Raw genomic sequence first — 23877 nt, 5'->3', positions numbered from 1 at the left:
AGGCTGAACTCCCGCCAGGCCCGCTGGGCGCTGTTCTTCAGCCGCTTCCATTTCCACCTGTCATACCGCCCAGGCTCGAAGAACACGAAACCGGACGCTCTCTCCCGGCTTCATGAGCACCTGGACACCCCGGTGGAGCCGGAGCACATCCTACCGGCGGGGTGCCTGGTGGGGGCAGTTACAAGGCCAGTGGAGAGACGGGTCCAGGAGGCCACCCAGGGTCTTCCCAGACCTCCGGCATGTCCTCCCAACCGTCTGTTTGTTCCCCCAGGTCTTAGAGGGGAGGTGATCCATTGGGCCCACGCGTCTGCCATCAGCTGCCACCCCGGGGCACCCCGCACCGCGTTCAGGGTGGGCAGACGGTTCTGGTGGCCCTCTATGAAATCGGACGTCCGGGAGTACGTGGCCGGATGCCCCACATTCTCGATGCATAAACCGTCCCACCAGCGACCCGCCGGCCTCCTGCGACCGTTGCCAGTCCCACATCGGCCGTGGTCGCACGTGGCGCTGGACTTTGTCACCGGATTACCCCCCTCGGCAGGTAACCGGGTCGTCATGACCGTGGTGGACCGGTTCTCTAAGTGCGCGCATTTCATTCCTCTGCCCAGACTTCCCTCAGCCAGGCAGACAGCCCAAGCCATGCTGGACCATGTCTTCCGCCTACATGGATTTCCACAGGACATTGTGTCAGACCGTGGACCCCAGTTCGTGTCCCGTTTCTGGAGGGAGTTCTGCGCACTTCTGGGGGCAGAGGTCAGCCTCTCCTCCGGATACCACCCGGAGTCCAACGGCCAGACGGAGAGGGCCAACCAACAGTTGGAAGTGGGACTACGACTGCTGGCGTCGAGGAGCCCCGGGACATGGTCCCGGAAGTTGATATGGGTCGAGTTCGCCCACAACACCCTGCCCTGCGCCTCCACGGGTCTGACACCTTTCCAGTGTGCTTATGGCTTCCAGCCCCCTATGTTTCCGTCCTTAGAAAGGGAGGTCCACGTTCCCTCGGCCCATGCTTTGTTGCGGCGGTGCCGACAGACGTGGCTCAGAGCCCGGAGGACGATGCTCCAGGCCCAGGCCCGCTACAAGGAGGCAGCAGACCGCAAGAGGTCCCCAGGACCCTCGTATGAAGTGGGCGACCAGGTCTGGCTATCCACGAAGGACCTGCGGCTCCCGGGCTCCCCACGTAAGTTGACTCCACGGTTCATTGGTCCATACAGTATCGCTCGAGTGATTAACCCCGTGGCCGTGAGACTCTCGTTGCCCAGGTCCATGAAAGTGCACCCGACCTTCCACATCAGTCGGCTCAAGCCCCACCGCTCCTGCCCTCTGGTCCCGCCGTCCCAGCCTCCACCCCCGCCTCGGGTGGTGGACGGCCACCCGGTCTACTCGGTGCGGGACCTTCTCGACTGCAGGCGCCGGGGCCGCGGGTTCCAATACCTGGTCGACTGGGAAGGCTACGGGGCGGACGAGAGGTCCTGGGTCCCGGCTCGGGACATCCTGGACCGCTCGCTCATCCGGGACTTCCATCGGGCGCATCCGGAGGCTCCCGCCCCGGACGGGCTCCGCCGGGAGGCTGAGGCGGCGACGAGGACAGCGCCAGGATCCGGTCCCTCCTCCTGATCCGCCCTCCGCCCGCCCTGGTCGGGGGGGGGGCTTCCCGTTTGCGCCGTGGTAGACGCCCTGGGGGGGGGGGGTACTGTCACGTCCGGGCTTGCCACCCGCCCTTCACACTGAAAGGACTTCCTGTTTTATTTTGTATACTTCCTGTTTCTCCGTTCAGTCCCCGGATCATTCAGCACACCTGTTAGCAGTTTACTAATCAACACCGGTATTTAGCATTCACCCCTCACAGACTCCAGTTGCCAGATTGTTGCGTGAGATCACCACTTTCCAGCGTTTCTAGTTCTGCCTTGTTGTGTACCGTGTTTCCAGTTCTGACCTCCGATTCTGAGCCTGCCTGATCCTTGTCTGCCTTGATTGTTGCTTCTGCTTGTTACCGACCTCGCCTGCCTGACCACGATTCTTCGCCTGCCGTTTTGGTATTGTATTCACCTCTCGTGTCCGACCTGTGCCTGTCCCTGACTACGCTTCTGCCTGATCCTGTTTAACCGGCTAGATCTCCTGTGTATGACCCTGCCTGGATTTGATTCTGCATTGTGGAATAAACGTCATTCTGTAACACCAGTAAACCTCGTCTTGTGCTGTGCATGTGGGTCCGTCATCTACGCCGCCCTGACAGTAAACGTATGTAAAACAAACTACTTGCTGCATTAATGAGTCTTAGACCTGCAGCTGATCACGTCGCCCGATGCTGCCCTGTCTCCCACGGAGCTTTGTCCTGGAGCTGAAGTATTTCTCACCTGCTGATGGAGTGGTAGCAACACATTAGCATGTCTATGCGCCTCTACGGGGGAGGGGAGGGATGAGAAGTTTGCCTTTGCGCCTCTGAGCAAAAATGAGACAAGCAAAAGCTTGGTCGAACTCAGATCCAAGCCATCTGAGTACGAAACACATCACATATCATTCGATCTCGTGTTTCATTGGAGCGGCAGTCGGGAGCTCTCTGCTAAGACTGCTGCCCCGCGACCCGTCCACGGTTGAGCCTCCATTAAAAATTAAAAGCAGAGGTTTTTTGTTTTTCCTTTTTCTCTAAACGAAAAAAACAGCTTTAAATTCAAGTCCGTGTGTTTTGTTAAAAATATTTTTGTTCGGTTTATTGGTTTGTAATGCGGTGCTTTTATTCGGGATAGATGGACGGATGGGAAATCAAAGTTTTGAAACATACACGGGCCGAATAAGTCACATCAGCCACTCATTCAGTTACAAGGACACGCACAGTCAAAACAAATTCTCGCTACATTTAGTGCACCACTCCCTGTTCCTCTCGTAGCCTGCATTTGCACATCCATACATTTGTATATTGGTCACTCTCTCTCTGGACACATGACTTCGAAACACGTCACGTGTTTGTGTAAGAGATTGATGTCTCCACCAAATTATATGCAGAGGTAACGAGAGAACAACTTTTTGTGTTTTCCGTTTGTCTCTAAACAATAAAAACATATTACCTCCAATTCCGTGTCTTTTTGTAAAAAACTAATAATTTTGCCTGATTTATTGGTTTGTAAGGCGGTGCTTTGATTAAAATCCGTTTGCCGCTCATTGAAAGAAACGAAAACGCCGGTGAAAGTGGTTGGATGGACGGATGGGAAATGAAAATGTTGAAACGTACATGGGCAGAATAAGTGATCTCAGCCACTTAGTTACAATGACACGCACAGTCAAAACAAGTCAAACTGCAGTTCTGCAGACACAGAGTAAACGCGTAGAAACAAACATGTTGCTGTAATGCGTCGCTGTAGATCTGCTGATTTCTGGCGTCCTGTCAAAATTACGACCGACAACTGCTGTAAAACAAATTCCTATGATTATTACGGTTATTTACGTAAAATCTACGACAATTGGAAAACCTTAATTAACAAGTTGTGGCAGTTTAAAACCTAAATAAGCGGCTGTAGTCGCAGATGGACTGTGCTCTACGTCTTTACTTGGCCATGCCCATTCAAATTATATTAATTAAACTGCGACGCATAATCCTGGTATTATGTGAAGCCAATATGTTGTATCAGACGTTAGAGCGGTGGGTGTGTACATATTTTTAAGAGACGCCTTCTATTTAAAGACACGAAAAAGCTGAGGAGAATAAAAACAAGAACGTGTTGCTGCTGTGGCGCTGCCTGTTTTAAACCACACAGAACAATTATAACTTTGCAGTGAACAGAAAATAACTAAGCCGTCAACAAGTTGTTGCCCTTCATACTCCCCATGTTTTAGCACACAACAGATACTTAATAGTAAAATAGGTCTGGTGTAATATATGTGTGTTACAGGTAGAAATGAACAGTCGGACCTCAGTTACGCTGTAGTGCTTTGGAGGCTTCTAATCAACGCTGCGCCACCTGGTGGTTAAAACTAGACTAGCGTCCTGATTTTTTCCAGCCGGCTGCAGGATTAAAAATCTTTAGTCAGCGACGCACTCGCTGCGCCGTGGCGACGCGGCGGTACTGCAGTAAAAACCCTAGTCACTTTGAACCGCTGCCACTGTATTTGTTTTTCTAAATCCAGTGATTAATCATAGGGGCAAGGCCAATTTAATCACACTATCACAGAGAGGTTGATTATATCATTATGCAATTTAAAAGAAAAAGAGAATCCCTGGTCAAATGTGCTCCAGTCAAGTTATTTACCACCAAGCCTCCCCCTCACGGCCCCCTCCCACATCCCTGTCGCTTCTCATTGCTCTGCTCCGTGATCATTCCCCCTCCCAACCGCCCTCTCCTTCGTTTTCTTCTCCACCAGGGATCTAGCACATATATAAATTACAGTTTTGTCATAGTTAATTAAGGCCATGGAGAATTAATGACACCAATGTAAAAAAAGAGATCTTCCTTAAAATTATTCTAATTTGATTCCATGCCTCCTAACCTAGTGGTCAACTTGTAAAGCAGTGGTTAATGTTACAGTAGAAGTAGAGCAGAACGACATGTAGGTGGGTTACAGTATGTGTGTTACCTGTGATAATGAATAAAACATGTGTTTGATACAGACGTGGTGACTTAACTGGCTTTAACAGTCAGTGTTTGACAGACACTCCAACATGTGTCATCAGTCCCAGTGACTGATGGGTACAAACACAGAAAGGCAGTCACGCAGGCAGGTAGTCAGATGCTAAGTCAGTCAGTGGGTCACGTCAGCCAGACAGATGGTTGATGAAGAGATCAAAGTGGGCGAAGTAGATGGGCCAGCAGCCCAGATGGCCGCGTAGACAGATCCCAGCCCAAGTTAACAGCCACCCAGCCAGCACATTAGCAGACAGAGCCTTCTCACCCGCAGCCAAGTGCCCCTCAGCCCAGCAGGCCGGCCGCGCATGCCAGCTCCATCCAGTCTGGGAAGTGGGTCAGACACACAGTCAGTCAGAGATGTTTCTGTTTGTTAGGCTGAAGACAGCTCCTACTGTATACTGTATGTGTGGAAGGTTACACAGTCTGTGATGGAACGTGTCCTATACAGTTCTTCTATCTTTAATGGAGCTGCATGGATCAATGACGCAGACACTATTTAAATACATGTTAATTATATATGATCATGTTACTATACAGTACGGGGCCACACTCCATATTTGGGTTGTTATTTATGTGTGAAGTCACTTATTATAAGTCTTGCATATGCTCTATGATATGTCAAATCGAGAACCATAGAAAGATAGGAATAGGGCCATAAAATGTAAGTCTCATCTTGTAGAATGATGTGAACATACATGTACTAGATCCTTATTGATCAAACTCTGTTAACCCCTTAAACCACGATCAGTGACGATCAGTAAACTCTACAATCAAACACTAGTGTTGTGCTGCTGGACTCTGGCCCAGCCCCCGTCCTGCATCACATACCGGAGAGGGCACACAGTCCAGTATGTAACCAGATTGGATCGCTGAGTGATGCGTGAAAGAAACATTAACGTCGCTGAGGATCTGCTGCCGTTCCTCCAGCGCTGTGGCGTCGGCTGGAGCCACGCCATCCACAAACAGAAGGAAATCACATCCCACCATAGAGAGGGTTATTGGTAGCAATCCTGTTTTAGAGGATTTCATTAGTATTGGATTCTGTGGGCAGCTCCAGTGGCATCCAGTCTAAATGTTGATTCATAGAATTTCATTTGTAGCGGCATCAGTGGACAGTTTAGAGTTATGTGGTAGAGACGCTGTATCAGAGAATTTCATTAGTATCGGTTTCACTCCAGATTTTGTCTGCTGTGGTGCATGCGCAGCTTCACGCGCTACAGTAGGAAACGAGTCGGGGAGAAAAGCTGATGTACAGCCTGCATTCAAAGAATTCACGAGTCTGGCCTTTCTGATCCTGTAACAAGTGAGAGTAGATGCAGCGTCTTTGATCCTCTAAAAGCATCCTGTTCCACTTCTCTGAGCCTCGGCTGAACCCCCCCCCCCCCCTCCCCGGCTCCGCACACTCAATCAGTGCAGCGTGTTTCTGCTTTGCCAGGGCCGGTGGTGATGCGTGCTGGTCAGATGTAACTGACATCGCTCATGGAGGCTGCAACCCACACTCACCTTTATATAGGTTTTTAATCTGCTGCAAATGATGCTCGTTAGGAACCATCGTCTCATCGTCTGCAGGCTTGGATTTATTATGCCAGAGAGATGCAACCACTTGAGGTGTCTCCTTGTTAATGTTATCTCCCTGTGTGATATGACGAGCACAATCCTGAATTAATGGTCCGACGTTGCCTGTCACTCATTTGATTTACCGGCTTGTTTTTCTTCCCTGAACACATGAATGTGACAAATGTGTAACATGGGTTTTAAAGGAAATACCACATTTATATAAAAGCTGCATCTGTGTGTTTGTTTGTATATATACTGTATGTTTAGCAATGCGTTTGGGTAAATCACAGCAAGTGTGTGTGACTATTAATAAGCAAACAGGCGGTGCTGCTTTTACCAGCAGCAACACAAGTTGTGTTTAATGGAAGATTGTGAATTAGAAATGGAAGACATGACAGTTAGAAGAAGATCAGTGCGCTTCAAGAGAGCGTGATGAAATAAAGCCTTTCCAAAACCCCTCTGGCCTGAGATTTGTGTTTACGAACCCCCCCCCGCTGACATCTCCCCACCCAGCCCTGCAGGCATGTTCACAAGCGTTCTGTAGAGGTTCTGAAGCCCTGAACCTGCCATAAAAACCTTTGAGTTCCTCCGCTGCACAATGATTTAGTCAGGTGCATTGTTATATGTTATTTATTCACCTAATAGAGATATTAGCCTGTTTAAGAGCTGCTTGTCCCCAGTGACCCTGTCCACTACATCTATTATAGCTGTTGTGCTGCATTACAGTGTCTGCCTCTGGTTGGAATGAATTTAATCAAGACTGTGAAATATAGTTAATGCTGCAAGGGGCTTCCTTTATTGAGAGAAAATTGCAAATACATCTGTAATGAAATTAAGACGAGCTACGCACTCATCACAGCCCAGTCTAATCCTTGGCACTGTATTAACTCTCTGATTGCAGATGGCCACTGTGGGCTTGTTTACAAACCATCACCTCCAGTATCTGTCCTTGATCTGGGGACTTGGGGGGCGGTGCTAATCCTGCCTGTTACTGAGGAAGCACTGTGGGCATGGTCCCGGTCTGTCGCTGAAATGCTGTACATGCCATTAGGATCAAATGTTACAATAAAATGTTAGTATGTGCTTAGCAGCATGCTCATAGTGAAAGCAATGAAAGGCAGGTGGTAGCAGGTTCATGTTTGTTTGTTTTTTCAAATTTCGTTTTAGGAAGAAGAAGAAGGTGGAAAGTATAGTGTGGAGGTTGAGCTGCAGAAGTCCTCCTCGTCAGTGAGGATGGAGGAGGCAGGATAAGTAGAGAGAACAGTCCTTATCAAAGGTAGATTTAACAGAGGTGGAGCTTCCAGCCTGTATGAAACACAATTTGAAATGCGTAGAAGCAAATTCCAAACCCAAGATGGCTGCATCACCACCTTTCTGCTGGTTGCTCACATTCACCAGCAGCTACACATGAGCACCATTATTCCTTATGAGGCACCTCTTGCCGCTTGATAAAGGCCGCTCCATACTGTACAGAATGGGACATCTCCAAACCTCTGCACTGACAGTTGGCCTCTTGCCTGCAGTATACCAGCCTGTCATGACCACATACAGTACTGTACATAGGCACAGCTAGCCAAGTCTTCCTTGCTCCTGTAAGGTGTTTCTAACAATTAGTGAAGGAAAAGCACAATCTCAGCTGCAGTCTGGCAGTCTCAGTCATGATTTATTAGGGAGCTTTAAAGCCTTTCTGAGCTTCCATGTCCTTAACATGGAGGCTCATAACAGATACAATGTACAAGGCATTTTACCCTATACAGTATTTCATTTTACACATGTAGAGCCCAGATTGTTCATAACATGCATCTTCAAAAGTCTGGTTTATATTTGCACATAAAGTACAATCACCACCATTTTAGGTTCACTGCTTTGTAATGTTGTATCTTTGTCAGAATTCATCCCTGCGTGTTTATGGAGCCATTGATTATGATATGACCACTGAACCCAGGCGACTAATAAGCCCTGCAGGAAGGGCACTCTGCCTGTGTGTGTGTGTGTGTGTGTGTGTGTGTGTGTGTGTGTGTGTGTGTGTGTGTGTGTGTGTGTGTGTGTGTGTGTGTGTGTGTGTGTGTGTCTGCCTGCTTCTAATACTTGTGGCAGTGTTTGTGTCTAAATTACCAACTGCCCGAGGGCTCCCTGAGCTCTTGACGTGCAGCCATCTCTCTTTTTTTTCTGTCCCTTAGACCTACTGTTGTTTTTACCCTCTGAAAAGCTTTGTGTCCTTGGTGGATGGATACAAAGATTTGGTTCTTGGCACCATTCTCTCAACGTTTTCATGATGGTCTTTGTGACGTATTTGTAACACTTCAGTCATTTTGTGTTTTTTCAGTCTTGGTGTTGTGTCACTTCCTGTTGGTTGTGGGTGTCTTCTAATGAGTGTCATCAGTTGTAATTAGTTGTGTTTGGTTTGGCTCAGGGCCGGCCCTGGTCATCCACCCCCCCTCCCAGCTCGTGATCGTGGCTATGCGCAATTGTTTCAGTGCTCAATGCGATACGATAGGTGGCGAGAGTGCAAAATTAAGCATGTATGCCACCGTAATTCTCCACAGAAGAAGACAACACAACACAGGCCTCAAGAGAACAAAAAGGGCTTCAGTTCTTTCAGTAGTGGAAACCAAGCACATTTGTTTGATCCAGAAGGTGTGTTTATAAGTCAATACTTTCGAACAATATATCAACATTGTGGTATACAATATATAACACAGTATATGATAATAATAATAATGCCACGTTTTGGCCAAGATAAATGCACCAGGTAAACATATTAAGGAACTTATTGTTACTTTTTGCTTTAAAAGTCTCACGAATTATATAATAAGTTTTACTTTCACTTGTTCACTAACAGCCGTCATGTAAAAGGCAGCTCGGGCTGCACGGTTTAGTTCATCGTTTACAGCTCAGGCTCTGTGGCAGCACCACGTACTACAGCTCTTTACACATCATTCGCTGTCACTTGTCACGCGACAGCCGAGCCGCGCAGGCTCTGTAGCGTTCAGCAAACGCTCCAGTTCGTTCCTGATTCGTTCATACGGATCACTCGTTCATTCATTTATCATGTGACCACTACCAAGCGACTGTCGCGCTGTTAAACAACAATGGCAGGAAGATGCAGGACATCAGTCACGTTAATGTGGTGCGTATTCGCTAGGGTAGGTGGCATTTTGTGTCCATAATTTATCAGCTGAGGCAAACCATGTTGTCTTCAGTATGTAGTGTTTGAGAACCGTGACCATTACACCACACAGCGCCACCTGCTGTAAATGAACGAAATGAACGAATGACTTGGAATGATTTGTTCACTTTACTGTTCAAGAGTTAAAGATCTGAGTCAGTTTAAAGTATCGAACTTCCCATCTCTAATGTAGAAGGTATGTGTGTGTTACGTTGTTTTGGTTTCTCAGTCTGCTATTTTTCGTATCAGGTGTGTGTAGAGGTTTGTTTGGTTGTCTGTTATGGCTCCAGGGGCCCGTTTCAAGAAGGAGGTTTAACAAACTTTGAGTTTAAACCTGAACTCTGAGTTGACTTACACTGAGTTTGAAAACCTGGAGTTTTCGGTTTCAAGACAACTGAGAAGAGTTGGTTTCATCAACTCTGAGTTGACTGACTCAGAGTTAAGCGCGTGCACCACGACTATAAACAGCCCTGCTCAATGGAGTAAAGATATTATGAGTCACAATGGCGACAGGAGAAAGACAAAACACGTCTGCATTTTTCCCCCGATGCAACTGGATATGCTACTTCAACGACTACGAGCCTAAATTCCATAGAAAAAGCAACACGGCTGCAGCGGCGAAAGAGAGAGAATTAGCTTGGAAGGAAATAGCTGCTCGAGTCAATGCCTAAGTTTACATTTTATTCATACCGTGTTCGGTGTAACTAATTACTAAATAATGTTAGTATTGTTGTTATATTTCACTGGTAAAGTAAGGAATCGTTCTTAATTTTTCACTCATTTGCATTAATCTAATTACATTTTTTAAGTTACCCAACACTGATGTAATAATATAAGAATTTAATTTTAATTTATATGTAGGTGCAATCCTGCAGGCATAAAAAAAACGTGGCAGCAGGTAAAAATGAAATATAAAAACATAATTCTAACAGGTAAGGCACGATCATATCATGGGTGTAGACTACCTGACTTTACAACATTTGGCATATTAAGTAACTAAATAGCATTGCCATAGTCTGGATTTGTTGTGATGCATTTCCTGTTTTTATTCAAAAACAGTACCGCTCAAATAAATATGCATGCAGATATGATTTTGGTCTATGTGCGAAGGAAACAGGTGAAATCTATGAATGTACTGAAAGATTAAACGAGGTCGGGCTATTTACAGTAAACACTGTTCACTTTAAAAAGGGGCGGAGACCAAAGGAAACTGCGTTTCACCAACAGAACCTGGTCCCATTCAGGTTAGGTTCACAGAGTTGCCATAGTAACTGACTGAGTTTCGATTACCTCTCTTGTTGAAACGAGTTTAACTTACCCCACTTTACGGGTTTAAGTTACCCCGCTTTCTGAAACCGGAAACTCTGAGTTTTCCTCATTTTGAGGTTAACAAACTCAAGTTTCAACAAAACCTGCTTTGTGAAACGGGCCCCTGGTAGCAGTGATTTCTAGTTCAGCATGTTGTCTGGATTCTAGAGTTGTGTGTCCAGCCATGAGTTTAGGTTATCGTTTGACCCTTGTCATTGGTTAAGATAAGATAAGACCTTTATTCTTCCACAATGGGGAAATTTCCATGTTGCAGCAGCGGTACAAAACAAGAGCATTGGTTGCACATCTGCCGACTTCTTCTTGTTATTGTGTGCTGTTTTTATTTGTGTTGTTTGTTAACATTCTCTACAGCTTCTGCAATAGTCAAGCTGTGAAACAAGGAACTTATGTTAGAGTCTGTTATGTAGGGCTTGGCCACTAGATGTCAGTATTCTGAAGTTAGCTTGTAAACGGAACAAAGCTTCTCTGACGTGTCGCCATCACTGCTTCTTGTTTGCTTCAATGAATTATTTCAGAGATTTCAAATACTGTAGATTTAAACTACAGTTACATAACAAGGAGTGAAATAGGACAAGCACCAAAAGTATGGTTATACATTGGTTATACAGTAAGACCTTGCCCGTGACATTACGCACAAGGTTTTACTGTAACTTTAAAGTAATTACTTTAACACTTAACTGTAACACTTGAATGTGAGTGACCTTTGTTTCATTGGTGAATCATTGTGATTCTTTTGTTTATTCTCACCCTCAGTTCCTTAAATGGAAACCTTTAAGAATTATTCCACTGAGAAATGCTATACCTATTGAACCTACGGTTAAAAAAAAGACATCTTTCATTTTAAATAATTGTTTGTAAATAGGAACAAAGCCTCCTGTGGTGCTTCTTCACAGCGGTGGAAACTAGAGGAATTAACACTAATGAATTTATGGACAAATGTCTCTGAAAAACATGAAGGTTGAATAAAGGTTTCTACTGATTCAAAGTGTAGAGGGACACACACTGGATGTGGCAGAACAGACTGATTGGATACTAACGTTTTCCTTGTTTACAACCTGTCTGCTGTGACTACCTGAGTCTAATCCTGTGCCCATCAGATTTAATTTCCTTTGTTGCCAGATCCTATTACTGAAGCTAGTGTATCATGATAGAAATGTTGTTCATGTGATGAGGAGATGATTGCAGTCAAACCAAACCCACTGTATTTAAATAAATCCAGTTAATCGCTTTGACTAATTTGCTTGGATTCATTGCTGTGATCTTCAGGAGGGTTTTGGTTTAATTTTAACAATGTACCACTTTCAACCAAGTTGAATGTCACATAGCGAGACAGTTGTTTTTTATTGTTTATTATTCGTTTTTTTCAAAACTATATTTAAAGTTGTATTTAATTGTGTTTTTTCTGTGAGGGACCAAAGATGGAGTCAGACCACATACAATTCCTTGGTTGTCCTGTGCAAACTTGTCCATTAAACTCTGATTCTGATTAGTTCTTACTTTCCTGTCAGTGTCTTAGCTTTCTGACCCCAGCTGTTTTTTTTCTCTCCTCAGTGGCACTGACATCTTGCATCCTTGCCCTCACTGTGGCATAATCAATTTAAAGAGTTTGTCTTGGGTCATTATTACCTGCTGGAGGACCATCTGTTCACCAAAGCTGGCCACGAACTCAGCCAGGAAGAGACACACTCGTACTCAGGACACACTCAGCCCCAGGGATTGCCAGGTAAATTGGATTTGCAGTAAAATTTTGAAATGCAGACAAATGTGCCTGAGGCCTGAAGAGACACTAAGCCATAGGAGCTGTTTGTCTCTTCCTTTATGTTTGTACAAAACACTGCATGCACTGTATGCTTGAATGAAGGTGTGTAGGTGTTCAGAATCAGGTTCAGGTTCAGATGATGGAGGCCATCTGGCATCTCAGCCCTGTGGTTTAGTTAATGGCTAAGCTTAATATAAATAGTATATAACAAGTATACTATTTAGTATATAATATATAAAAAGTCTCCTGAGTTCACATATACATACATACTGTAAAAATATTAACATACAAGTTGCTCCTAACAACAGATTCATTGTCTAGGAGACACATTGTCTCCTAGACTGCTAATCCTCTATTACCGTACCTACATCGTTAAATATTTTGGTGTAAATTTACAGTAAATTACTGGCTACAATAAATTTTACTGTGTCTTACTGCGTGTACATTTACAGGTCTTTACTGTGACTTCACAGTAAGATGCAACATTTAATTACGTAAATGTACGTCATTTTACTGTTTGTAATTAATGATGATGATTAATAATGAATTGTGATTTCACAGTAAATTAATTTACAGTAAGTATTTTATGACATTGCTGTGCTGTCACAGTATGCAAAACTGTTAATGTAATGCAACTACAGGAGTAGCCAGTAATTGACTGTAAATTTACAGCAATATTGCAAATTTGATTTAGTTTAGAATCGCATAACCTAGAGCAGTTGTTAGTATTTGGTTTAAAAATAACAGGAAACATTACGTTTGGATAAATTCCATCTTTGGCATTCTGCAGGTTAAAATATCTTGCAAAAAGAGCTGCCAAACCAATTAAAGCCACGGTGTCCGTCAACAGACAGCATTTATGCTGTTGGCGCCTCTGAAACAAATAAGTCAAATCCACCATGCCCCAAAAAATAGAATCATTTAGCAACTTTGTGTAAAAACAGCAAAGTAGTAGCATACAAGACAAGCTGGTGTCACTTAAACTAGACAATGTTATCTTAAGTTCGAAATATGATTAAATCAAAACATTAAGTTAGCAACAATGTTTATGTTTCTGATAAGCCTGTTAAAAAATGACAGAGCTCAATAAAGTCACCAGCTGCAACATTAGAGCTAGCATGGAGCAACTAAGTGTACAAGTCACTTACTGTAGCGTTACCAGTAAATGGCGTAGGAAAAACCAACATATAACGAGTAACGCTGAAACATTCCAACTTATGTTAGCTGAACTTTCAGTTAGCGTTAGCAAGGATATTGAACTATCGAGCAGCCTCAAGCCTAAAGTTACCGCCAGTAACACAAAGTTAAGCTACAGTGACGTTAACATTACTGTATACTCACCTTTTAACTTCAGGCTCTGCATACAAAACGCCATATTGTCCAATGTAACTACACTAGCTAATACACATTCATATCAAAAGAATGCGTGAAAAAACATTCTGATATTCAGGGTTGCTTGTCCAGAGTGCCGCCCAGAGTAACGCACAGTGGACGAAGCTGTCACAGCCGAAAGGCTCCTGCAATGAGTTGACCTTGAGGCAGCAGACAGCCGGGAGGTCGACCGCGGGGGGATCAGACAGCGGTGCAGCCGACAGGAGCTGTGTGCAGTAGACAGCTGGGGCCTCATGTACAAAGACTTGCGTAGATTTCCTACTAAATTGGGTGTTCAAATCCAGAAAACTGCGTAAGTAGAGATGTATCAACCTGCGTGACAGTGACAGCGACAGTGGCAGGTGTTGATGAGTGATATGCATCAGCCTTTCACAGCAGTGCAGCCTGAGTTATATTTAGACCTATTTGTGATTTTGTGTACAGACAATTTGAGAGAAGGTGTGACTTGGTGGACTGAAGTCCATCATATGTGAGTCACAGGGTGGGCGAGCACAAACAACCTCATTTATCTCTCGTTTTCTACATGTCACTTGTGTGGGTGTCGCAGGATATCTGAGGAGTAATGTAGCACACACAACACAAGGAGATGAATTATCTTCTCACTTGCAAATCCAGCTGATTTACTGTCACAGTCGTGTCAGCGTTCTTCTCTCCACCGCTGGAGGAGTTTAAGGTTCACAGTCCTGATCAAACATCTTTTCTCTTCAAACCTTTTAGGTACCAGTTATGTTACAGTTCTGACCTTCAGGGGCACTGTTGGTTTTGGGTGTGTGATGTCACCTGTTTCCTGTCTCTTACCTGCTGCCACAGCCAGTATTTAAGGATTTTCTCCACACCTTCTGTCCTGCCCAGCAGTTCAACAAGCAGCATGTATTAGGCTCAATGTTGTATTGTGATAGAGAGTTTGCTTTAACAGGAGGAGTGTATAAGAAATAAATATACTATTCCTGATTAATGGGTAATGGCACAAAATAAGTAGGTAGGGATATACCTTGGGCAGACACATTCATAACTAAATAACTGCTGTACTGTGGTTTACGTCTGAGATTATTATAATAATAACAGCCATGACATACAACTACCATAATCACACATTACTGACATGATAGTGATAAGTATCAGTAATACTTACAGTTGGATTTAGAAAGCCTGTTTTTCAGCTCAGGTGTTGAGTGTCCCACTACAAGGTTAGTAAAGCTGTAGCGTAACATTGTTCACCCAAAGGGTGAGGCAGACGTTGGTGCATGAACAATGCCACTTGTGGAAGCCAGGGTGATGTGAGGGCCGCTACACTCGCCACCCTCAGTCTGCCACCCCCACACGAGCGGAGCGGGGCCGACCCCATTGACCCAACTATATCCCCTGGCACCACAAAAGACCCGCAGCACAAGGCCAGCAATTGGTGAGAGTCAGCAGAAAGAGACCACCTAGGTAGAGGACGTACCCCAACAATCCAATCGCACCATACAGTGGTAGCGGTTCAAAATGACTAGCGTTTTCACTGCAGTACTGACGCAACGGGTGCGTCGCTAAGTATCTGTTGTGTGCTCAAACGTGGGGAGTATGAAGGGCAACAACTTGTTGATGGCTTAGTTATTCTCTCTTCACTGCGAAGTTATAATTGTTCTGTGTGGTTTAAAACAGGCAGCGCCACAGCAGCAACACGTTCTTGTTTTCATTCTCCTCCGCTTTTTCCTGTCTTTAAATAGCAGGCGTCTCTTAAAAATATGTACACACCCACCGCTCTAACATCTGATACAACATTTTGGCTTCACATAATTCTGTGATTATGGGTCGCAGTTTAATTAATATAATTTGAATGGGCATGGCCAAGTAAAGACGTAGAGCACAGTCCATCTGCGACTACAGCCGCTTATTTAGGTTTTAAACTTCCACAACTTGTTAATGAATGTTTTCCAATAGTCGTAGATTTTACGTAAATAACCGTAATAATCATAGGAATTTATTTTACTGCAGTTGTCGGTCATAATTTTGACAGGACGCCAGAAATCAGCAGATCTACAGCGACGCATTACAGCAACATGTTTGTTCCTACGTGTTTTTCTGTGTCTGCAGAACTGCAGTTTGACTTGTTTTGACTGTGCGTGTCATTGTAACTGAGTGGCTGAGATCACTTATTCAACCCGTGTACGTTTCAACATTTTCATTTCCCATCCGTTCATCCAACCACTTTCACCGGCGTTTTCGTTTCTCTTGCGATGAGCGGCAAATGGATTTTAATTAAAGCACCGCCTTACAAACCAATAAAACAGGCAAAAATATTTGTTTTTTACAAAAGACACGGAATTTGAGTTAATGTTATTATTGTTTAGCGACAAACGGAAAACACAAAAAGTCGTTCTCTCGTTACCTCTGCTTATAATTTGGTGGAGACATCAAACTCTTACACAATTGCGTGACGTGTTTCGGAGTCATGTTTCCAGACAGAGTGTGACCAATACACAAATGTATTGATGTGCAAATGCAGGCTACGATGTGGCGAGAATTAGTTTTGACTATGCGTGTCATTGTAACTGAATGAGTGGCTGATGTGAGTTATTCGGCCCATGTTTCAAAACTGCATCCACCTTCTCCTTTCTCTTGCTATGGGCGGCAAACAGATTTGAATAAAAGCACCGCCTTACAGACCAATAAACCGAGCAAAAATATTTTTAACAAAAACACTCGAAATTGGATTTAAAACTGTTTTTTTTGTTTAGAGAAAAACGAAAAACCTCTGCTTTTAATTTTTAATCGAAGCTCATCCGTGGATGGGTCGCGGGGCAGCAGTCTTAGCAGAGAGCTCCAGACTGCCGCTCAATGAAACACGAGATCGAATAATATGTGATGTGTTCTGTGATGCTCACAGTCTCATGCTCACAGTCGCAAAAGCAAACTTTACAGCCCTTCCCCCTCCTCCGTAGAGGCGCATAGGCATGCTAATGTGTTGCTACCACTCGATCAGCAGGTGAGAAATACTTCTGCTCCGGGACAAAGCTCCGTGAGAGACTGGGCAGCATCGGGCGGTGCCGCATTAGTCGCCGCATTAGTCTCAAGATCCAAGGCGACAGTACAGGCGAGATCAGCAAACAAGGTAACTATACAAGAACGCTGGAATTAGTACTAGGACTCGACAATCTGGCAGCTAGAGTGTGTAAGAGGTGGAGACTATATACTGATGTGGATTACTAATTGCAGACAGGTGTGGATAATGGGAACCGGTAATGACAGAGAAACAGCTGAGATGAGGTGTGAACAGGAAGTCCATTCAAAGTAAAACAGGAACTAACATAGATCGTGACACCGTCTCCTCCCCAGTTCACACACCTAAAGCGTCCGAACCAGTGAATGTGTTTCCAGTTTGACCGGTGATGCTGCACTGGTTGCTCTCAGTGAAAGCAGCTGTTTGAAGCAGGGAAAAGCGAGTTAGCTGTCCTTGTCGATGTCTTGACAATTTTATCGTCTGTAAACGATCTGAACAGTTATACACTATACTGAATAGTTTTACAAGGCGTAATATGACGCTTATGTTTGATCGTTGCTCGTATTCTATATAAAAGGGGACGAGGACTGAATAGGTATGCTGTTAATCACTACGATCTTCTGTCAATAAAATATAAAATGTTAAACCTCTGAGCCCTGACTTTTATGTCTTCTTTGGATTAAAAAACAAATGTTGAATGTTCTCAAATAATATAATATTGCCGCCCTCCGCGGCTCCCAGTGTTTGTTTTTTTCATTGAAAACGTGGGTGTTACCGGTGGCCGACCCCTGGTCTAGATCATCCTTATTCACTTTTTTAAATTGTAGTAGTGTAACCTTAGTTAGTATTCCTTTTTATTTATTTATTTTATGTTTGGGAAACGTGGCATTTTATTTTTATTTATTTATTTTTAAATTTTGTTCTGTCCAGCAGTTTAACAAGCAGCATATCTTACGCTGAATGCCATATTGTGATGGACAGCTTTGCTTTAACAAGATGGGTATATATAAAATATATATACTCTTCTTGATTTATGGTTTATTTAATGGTTTATTTAGCTAATCCAAAATGTGTGTGATGTTGCTGTGTTGGTGGACAGGTTGAGTTCCTGCTTTAGGGTGTAGGGGGTTAGGGGTGCAACCAGCTGCTGAAACCAAGCAAATCTGTTAAGCAAACAATCGGTGCAAAATAAATAAGCAGGGATGTACCTTAGGCTAACACATTCGTAACTAAACAACTGTTGTACTGTGGTTTACCTTGGAGATTAATACTAATACCAATAATAGTGTTAAGGTGTGTGCACATACTCATACAAACATATACATATCATATACATACACATGTGCATTGTTATACATATCCCATACAACTGTAGCTTGATATTATTCACCCAAAGGGTGAGGCAGACGTTGGTGCATGAACAATGCCACTTGTGGAGGCCAGGGTGATGTGAGGGGCTCGGCCACTACGCCCATCCAGCAAGCAGAGGAAGGAATCCTGCCGCCCACACAGAGCCCCCCAGGCAGAGCTGCAGCAGCCACAGAGACAGCACCCGAGGTCAGAGTGGACCCACGACCCCATCGGCCCGACCTCATCCCCTGGCACCACACCGGCCTGCAGCACAAGGCCAGCAATTGGTGGGGGTCAGCAGAAAAGAGACCACCCAGGCAGACGATCATCGTACCCCGGGCGGAAAACCGGACCCCCCACACTCCAACCGCACCACACACATACAAACTCACACAAACACAGACGCATACACCCACCCACATGTACAACACATATCATCACACACACACCATAAACTCTCTCACAACAAACTAGTCAATCATACGTGAATCAATTTACTCTCAGATACATTCTCGCACCCACACCATTCGCTTGATCTCATTCTTGGGGAGGGTAGGCACAACCGTTTGCTGGCGGTGTGTCCCTCGGAGAGTGCCCCCCCCCACCTTAAATGTCTTTTTGCAGTTAAAACTGGGTGGTGATCTCTCCACCAGGGCCAGTGGACGAGGCCACATCTGGCCTCATCCCCAGGCCCCAGTGAAAGAGCCCACCCCCAGCCCTAAATGTATGTGTATGTGGCTAAGTATTAGGAACTTTGGGAGGTCGACGATTCTCCAAGGGGTCCAGCAGACAGAGCCATCAATGTGAAGGCTCTGTTCACTGGTCCCCCCGGAGGGAGCCCCCAGATTCCTGGATGAGTGTGTATGACTAATGCAATTAAAATTGCAGAGCATCCCACTTGGGAGGGACGGAAACGTGGCATTTCAGCTACTGTGATTTTATTTGTAATTAACATTAGTTCCTACTTGCCCTTGTTGACGGGGGACAGGAAAAAGGTGACGCGCGTTGGTTAAGAGCGGCGTAAAGAAAAAAGTGTACATGTGCCGTACTGTCTTGCCGTGTGGTGCGTTAAAGAAGAATACCACGTGAAGAACATTGTTGCCCGTACCAACAGCGAGAAATCAGGGTTACAGTAGCTTGTCTGCCTCAAATCGAATGCTGCACGCGGGAGGGCGCACCGTTCAGCTTCTTATTTTTGGTTTTAAACTGCCATAATTTGCCATAACTTACTTACGTTCATAACTATACTAAATACTATAACGGGACCAGCGGTTCATGGTCTTGGCGATCCGTGCACTAAGCAATACAACGTTGTCATCTCGTGAGTCACATGATCACATGATTTCCAATAATTAAAATTAAAAAACTGCTTCCACTCAGCCTTGAATCCCGGACAAAAAGTTTTGCAGGCATGCATCTTAACCACTAGGCCACCCAAGACCTGATCATTGATTGTTCTACAAGAGGCTATATGACAAAAGCAACTACGATGTTTTAGGACCAAAAGTGGGAGTCAATCGCCACCTACAGGCCAGAAGGACGTAACACACTCTTCACGCAGTGCAGACTGGGCGCTGACACGGCAGATTTGGGTCCCAAACACGGTGGGGGTAGACACTTTTACCGGCTGCCTCTGTACGCATACGTACACACACAGACACCAACACAGACATCACACAACACACATCATTCATAGGGAGGGTAGGTCTCTGGCCTGCTGCATGTGTGGCCCCAGGCAGGAACCGCAGCACCTTCCACCAGGGCCAGTGGACGAGGTCACAGCTGGCCTCACCCCGAGGCCCCAGTAAAAGAGCCCACCCCTGGGCCCTGAATGTATGTGTATGTGGCTAGGTATGAGGAATTTTGGGAGACTGCCAGTTCCCCGAGGGGTCCAGCAGACAGAGCCATCAAAGTGAAGGCTCCGTCCATTGCCCACCCCAGACGCACCCTCCAAAGTCCTGGATGAGTGTCTAATGCAATTAAAACTGCAGAGCATCCCACTTAGGAGGGACAGTTTGGTAAAACTACTTCTCAGTAGCCAGTCCCTCCATCTGCAGGACGCCCCTCACAGGTCTAAGTGGATGAGTGTGGACTTGTGTTGCGAATCAAGGTACCGGGGTACGCAGAGCCAGGTTCCAGACTAGCTCTGCTACCCACAACACCCACACAACAGCCCCCCACAAGTCCCAGCTAGGATAATTTAGATGAGACCAATGGACCGCAAGCAGCGCAGCCAGAACCATTCTCACCCCTCTGCCACACTTACCCATTCTCTCACTCAAGCATACTCATGCTCGCCCCGTGCAGCGCTCCACTCAAATCTACACACATATTGTGCATTGAGGGCCAACCTCCGCCTAGGGCCTAATAAAGACTGCAGCTTGAGTAGCACACCAGACCTCCCCCCGCAACAGGCCTGAGCAGGTACCAGATGGCGTCAGACCGCTAGTTGCCAGTGCCTCACCCAAGCAGGGGCAATGTCCCAGGGGAGAGACACCCCTCCGGGCACAGGCAGGCACCCCCAGAGGGACCCCCCTGGACACAGGGTACCCAGGTCTCCATCCTCAGTTCCGCCCCGCACACTGGCAGGGAGGCCCGCCTCCGCTCCCCGGAGACAGGCACACGACAACCCCCAAATGGCCCTACTTCAGCACTGGACTGCTGGTCCCAGTGGCCACCACACCCCCACCACAGGGGACCCATGTGGGCACCCCAGAATTGACCAGCCCTTTTGCCCAGTCCATTAGACAGGCACTCCCAACCACCAGACACCCCCCCACCGCATCAGACACGGCGCAGCACTAAGGCTCCACTCATCCCTACCTGAAAATCGAATCAATCAGAGTGAAGCTTTTGCTTATTGGTTTGAACAAGCAGACAATGTGTCTAAGGTGGTGTAATCTTACAAGCTGTTCAAGTACTGAGTAATGCTTAATTTCTTTTTAGTTTTTTCAGTTGATGAGGATGATTTTCTTTGTGACACAGAGGGCAGAAAGAAGTGTGTGTGCAGGGGCCGCTGGGATTGGACAGCTTAACTGGGTTGTGACAGGTGTTCACATACTCTTTGCCAAAATTGCTGCGCAGGTGAACATGACAAGAATGCATGTAGGAATCTATCTGCTGTGTTATCTGTACAATGAACAGTGTGAGACCCGGGATCAGCTGAAGAATATGGTCATTCTTTACTTGAGCGTTGTTTCAGAAAAGCTGAAAAGGACTTTGGTTAACTAGCCCATACCTGTTTATTTCAAACTCACTAATACACTAAGACAGAAACTTGTTCACCGAAAGGATCAGACACCAAAACATAGGAAGAGCAACATAGTTTACGCAGTCCAGTGCTGTGAAGAGTGCTCCGAGCTGTACATCAGAGAAACCAAACAGCCACTACACAGAAGGATGGCTCAGCACAGATGGGACAACACATTAGGCCCAGTTTCAGTGGTGGAAAAGGGCCACTTGTTTGATGATAACGAAGTTCACATTCTGGACCGAGAGGACAAATGGTTTGAAAGAGGGGTGAGGGAAGCGTTACAGGGTAGCAGGGTGAAGGCAACGGTACAGACAGGAGTCAGGCAATGGTAGTCAGTCTCCAGGCAAGTTTCAATCAATAAGGCAGTACAGACAGGGGGCAAGCAAGGCACAGTCAAAAATGAGACCCAGGGTCGGTACACAAAAGGACTTGAAAAAATGCTGGAGAGTATACAGAGGGAAATGAAGTAACAATCTAGCAAGGAGTAATCGCAGACACAATGCTTAAATGCTGAGACTAATTAGTAACTAGGTGCAGGTAGAATGAAACACATGACCGATCAGAAGCTAGACAGAAACTAACAGGCAGGAACTAGATCGGTGTAACAAAGTAAAACAGGAAATGGCGAAAGACAACAATAATAATAATGATAATATGTAAAGACATAGAACCATGACAAAAGGACAAACCCAACGACTCTATAATGATGGAGGGGGGCTTGAAAGTTCACACTTATTCATCCCCAGCCGTTTGTTTTCATAACGAGATCATCGTTACAGGTGGGAGGGAAAAAACCTACTGAAGGATAAATGTGTGGCCTTCAGCCAACTTCTTTCAGACTGAAGAAGCCACCGGGATTGGTGGTGAAACGTTTCTACTGAAAAGAAGAAATCTAGTTTACTCAACCTTCAGACTATTCCACCTGGATGACTGAGAATTTCCATTGACAATATGTTATCCAGTTCTTGCTTCTCTGGAACTGGACTGGAAACCATTATACTGATGCATGTCCATGTGTTTGTATAGTATTTGTACTAATCATTATTTCAATATCCACTAAGTACTTAAAGGACAAAGATCTTGCATTTACATACAGGGGCATATGCTGCATTGATGTGGCTTTAAACCCTGAAATGAAGCAGAAATCTGAAAGCTCAGGCTGTTTGATGTGTGTTGTCATATCATGAAGTGCATTTATGGTTGTTTAGCCTAAAGTGTGATTGAAGTCATCTTGGATCTGACATTGATTTGCAAATTTCACCTCAATCAGAATTCAAGTATAAGCTAAGAGGAACTGTCAGAACCCTAATGATTGGAGCCCAAGGCTTAGGCCAGACACTGCCAAGAATCCTCTGCCTGCTACAGCAATGCACATCTGTGGCTAAGCCCAGGAAATACAATCATTTAATCAGACAATGCTTATGAACCTTTTTGTAGTGGGCACAATTGGACTTGTCATTAACTTGTACACATTAGCATGCTCACACTGATGCATATGTGCTTGTTGTTCTGCCAGAAGGATGTTGTCAGTCCAAAGGTTCCCTAAGTGCTCTCTGAAAGGCTCACCTCAGGGCATAGAACATTCCCTAACAGCCACAGCGTGGATCTTCCAAGCATCCCCTCAGTGAGGCTGTGATTGTGGGGCAATGCAGTCAGAAAATGCTTCACTTGTTATTTCTTCACCAGCCGTCAACAGTTCATTAACTTAAGTTGCCCCGTGTCGGTTCTACTTAGTCACAACAGCATCAAAAGCAGCAAGGTCCACATTGAAGACATTCTTCTGCTGTTCTGTGCTCTCTCTAATCAGTGGTCTGTAGCTACAAGACCTGAAGTATGAGTCTTTGAAAAGTCCTCAGAATAGATTTACTTTCAGATTAGATTATGATTGATAAAGTATGTTGAAATAAAAAAGAAAACCTACAACAGATAAGTAGACCATAGAGAGCATTTTCCCATCACACCTACAGACACAATCTTGCCTTTCTAACGTCCAGCGTGGACGTTCTCACTTCCAGGTAACTGATAGCCTTCACATGTAATTAACAGTCTGATACAGGCTAATGAAGCTAACGATGCTAACTGTGCTAGCATATGTGATCCTGTGTTTGAGATAAAAGTGTTGGTGACTGGGACCTGATTACAGCCGCGTTTGGTGTGTGTATGAACCTAGCGCTTGGAACATGCCAAGACAGTATATGTAACTGTATATAGTAAAATCCTGTGTAATTTAGATGAGAAGGAAAATTTACATGTCACAGCACCAGAGTAAAAATGACATCTAATGTAAAATCCAGAGGCAGCAGCTCATTCACTGTGGCCCCGTTCTGTTCTGTGATTAGTGAAGATCATTTCATCCGTTATAGAAACAGTTACTGTAATTGGTTTGTAAAGTGCCTTATTGATTTTTTTAGTGCTCTTTGCCAAGAAAAGTCTTCATGTAAATTTACATAATGTTCTATCAGACTA

At 45.1% G+C, this 23877-nt stretch overlaps 1 protein-coding gene across 7 annotated transcripts in view; it reads left to right on the top strand.

Moving 5' to 3' along the window:
* The window catches only part of LOC114853122 (inactive N-acetylated-alpha-linked acidic dipeptidase-like protein 2), a 539927-nt gene that overhangs the window by 210153 nt on the left and 305897 nt on the right, over positions 1-23877 (top strand). For all 7 annotated transcript variants that reach the window (XM_055508329.1, XM_055508328.1, XM_029146091.3 and 4 more), the window contains one exon: positions 12226-12397. The gene's annotated coding sequence lies outside the window, so the exon portion shown is untranslated. The remainder of the gene's footprint in view (positions 1-12225; positions 12398-23877) is intronic.

Source organism: Betta splendens, chromosome 4, assembly GCF_900634795.4.
Source record: "Betta splendens chromosome 4, fBetSpl5.4, whole genome shotgun sequence".
Lineage (NCBI taxonomy): Eukaryota > Metazoa > Chordata > Actinopteri > Anabantiformes > Osphronemidae > Betta > Betta splendens.
The sequence above is the reverse complement of the archived record's forward strand: the minus strand, read 5'-3'. Positions and strand labels throughout refer to the sequence as shown.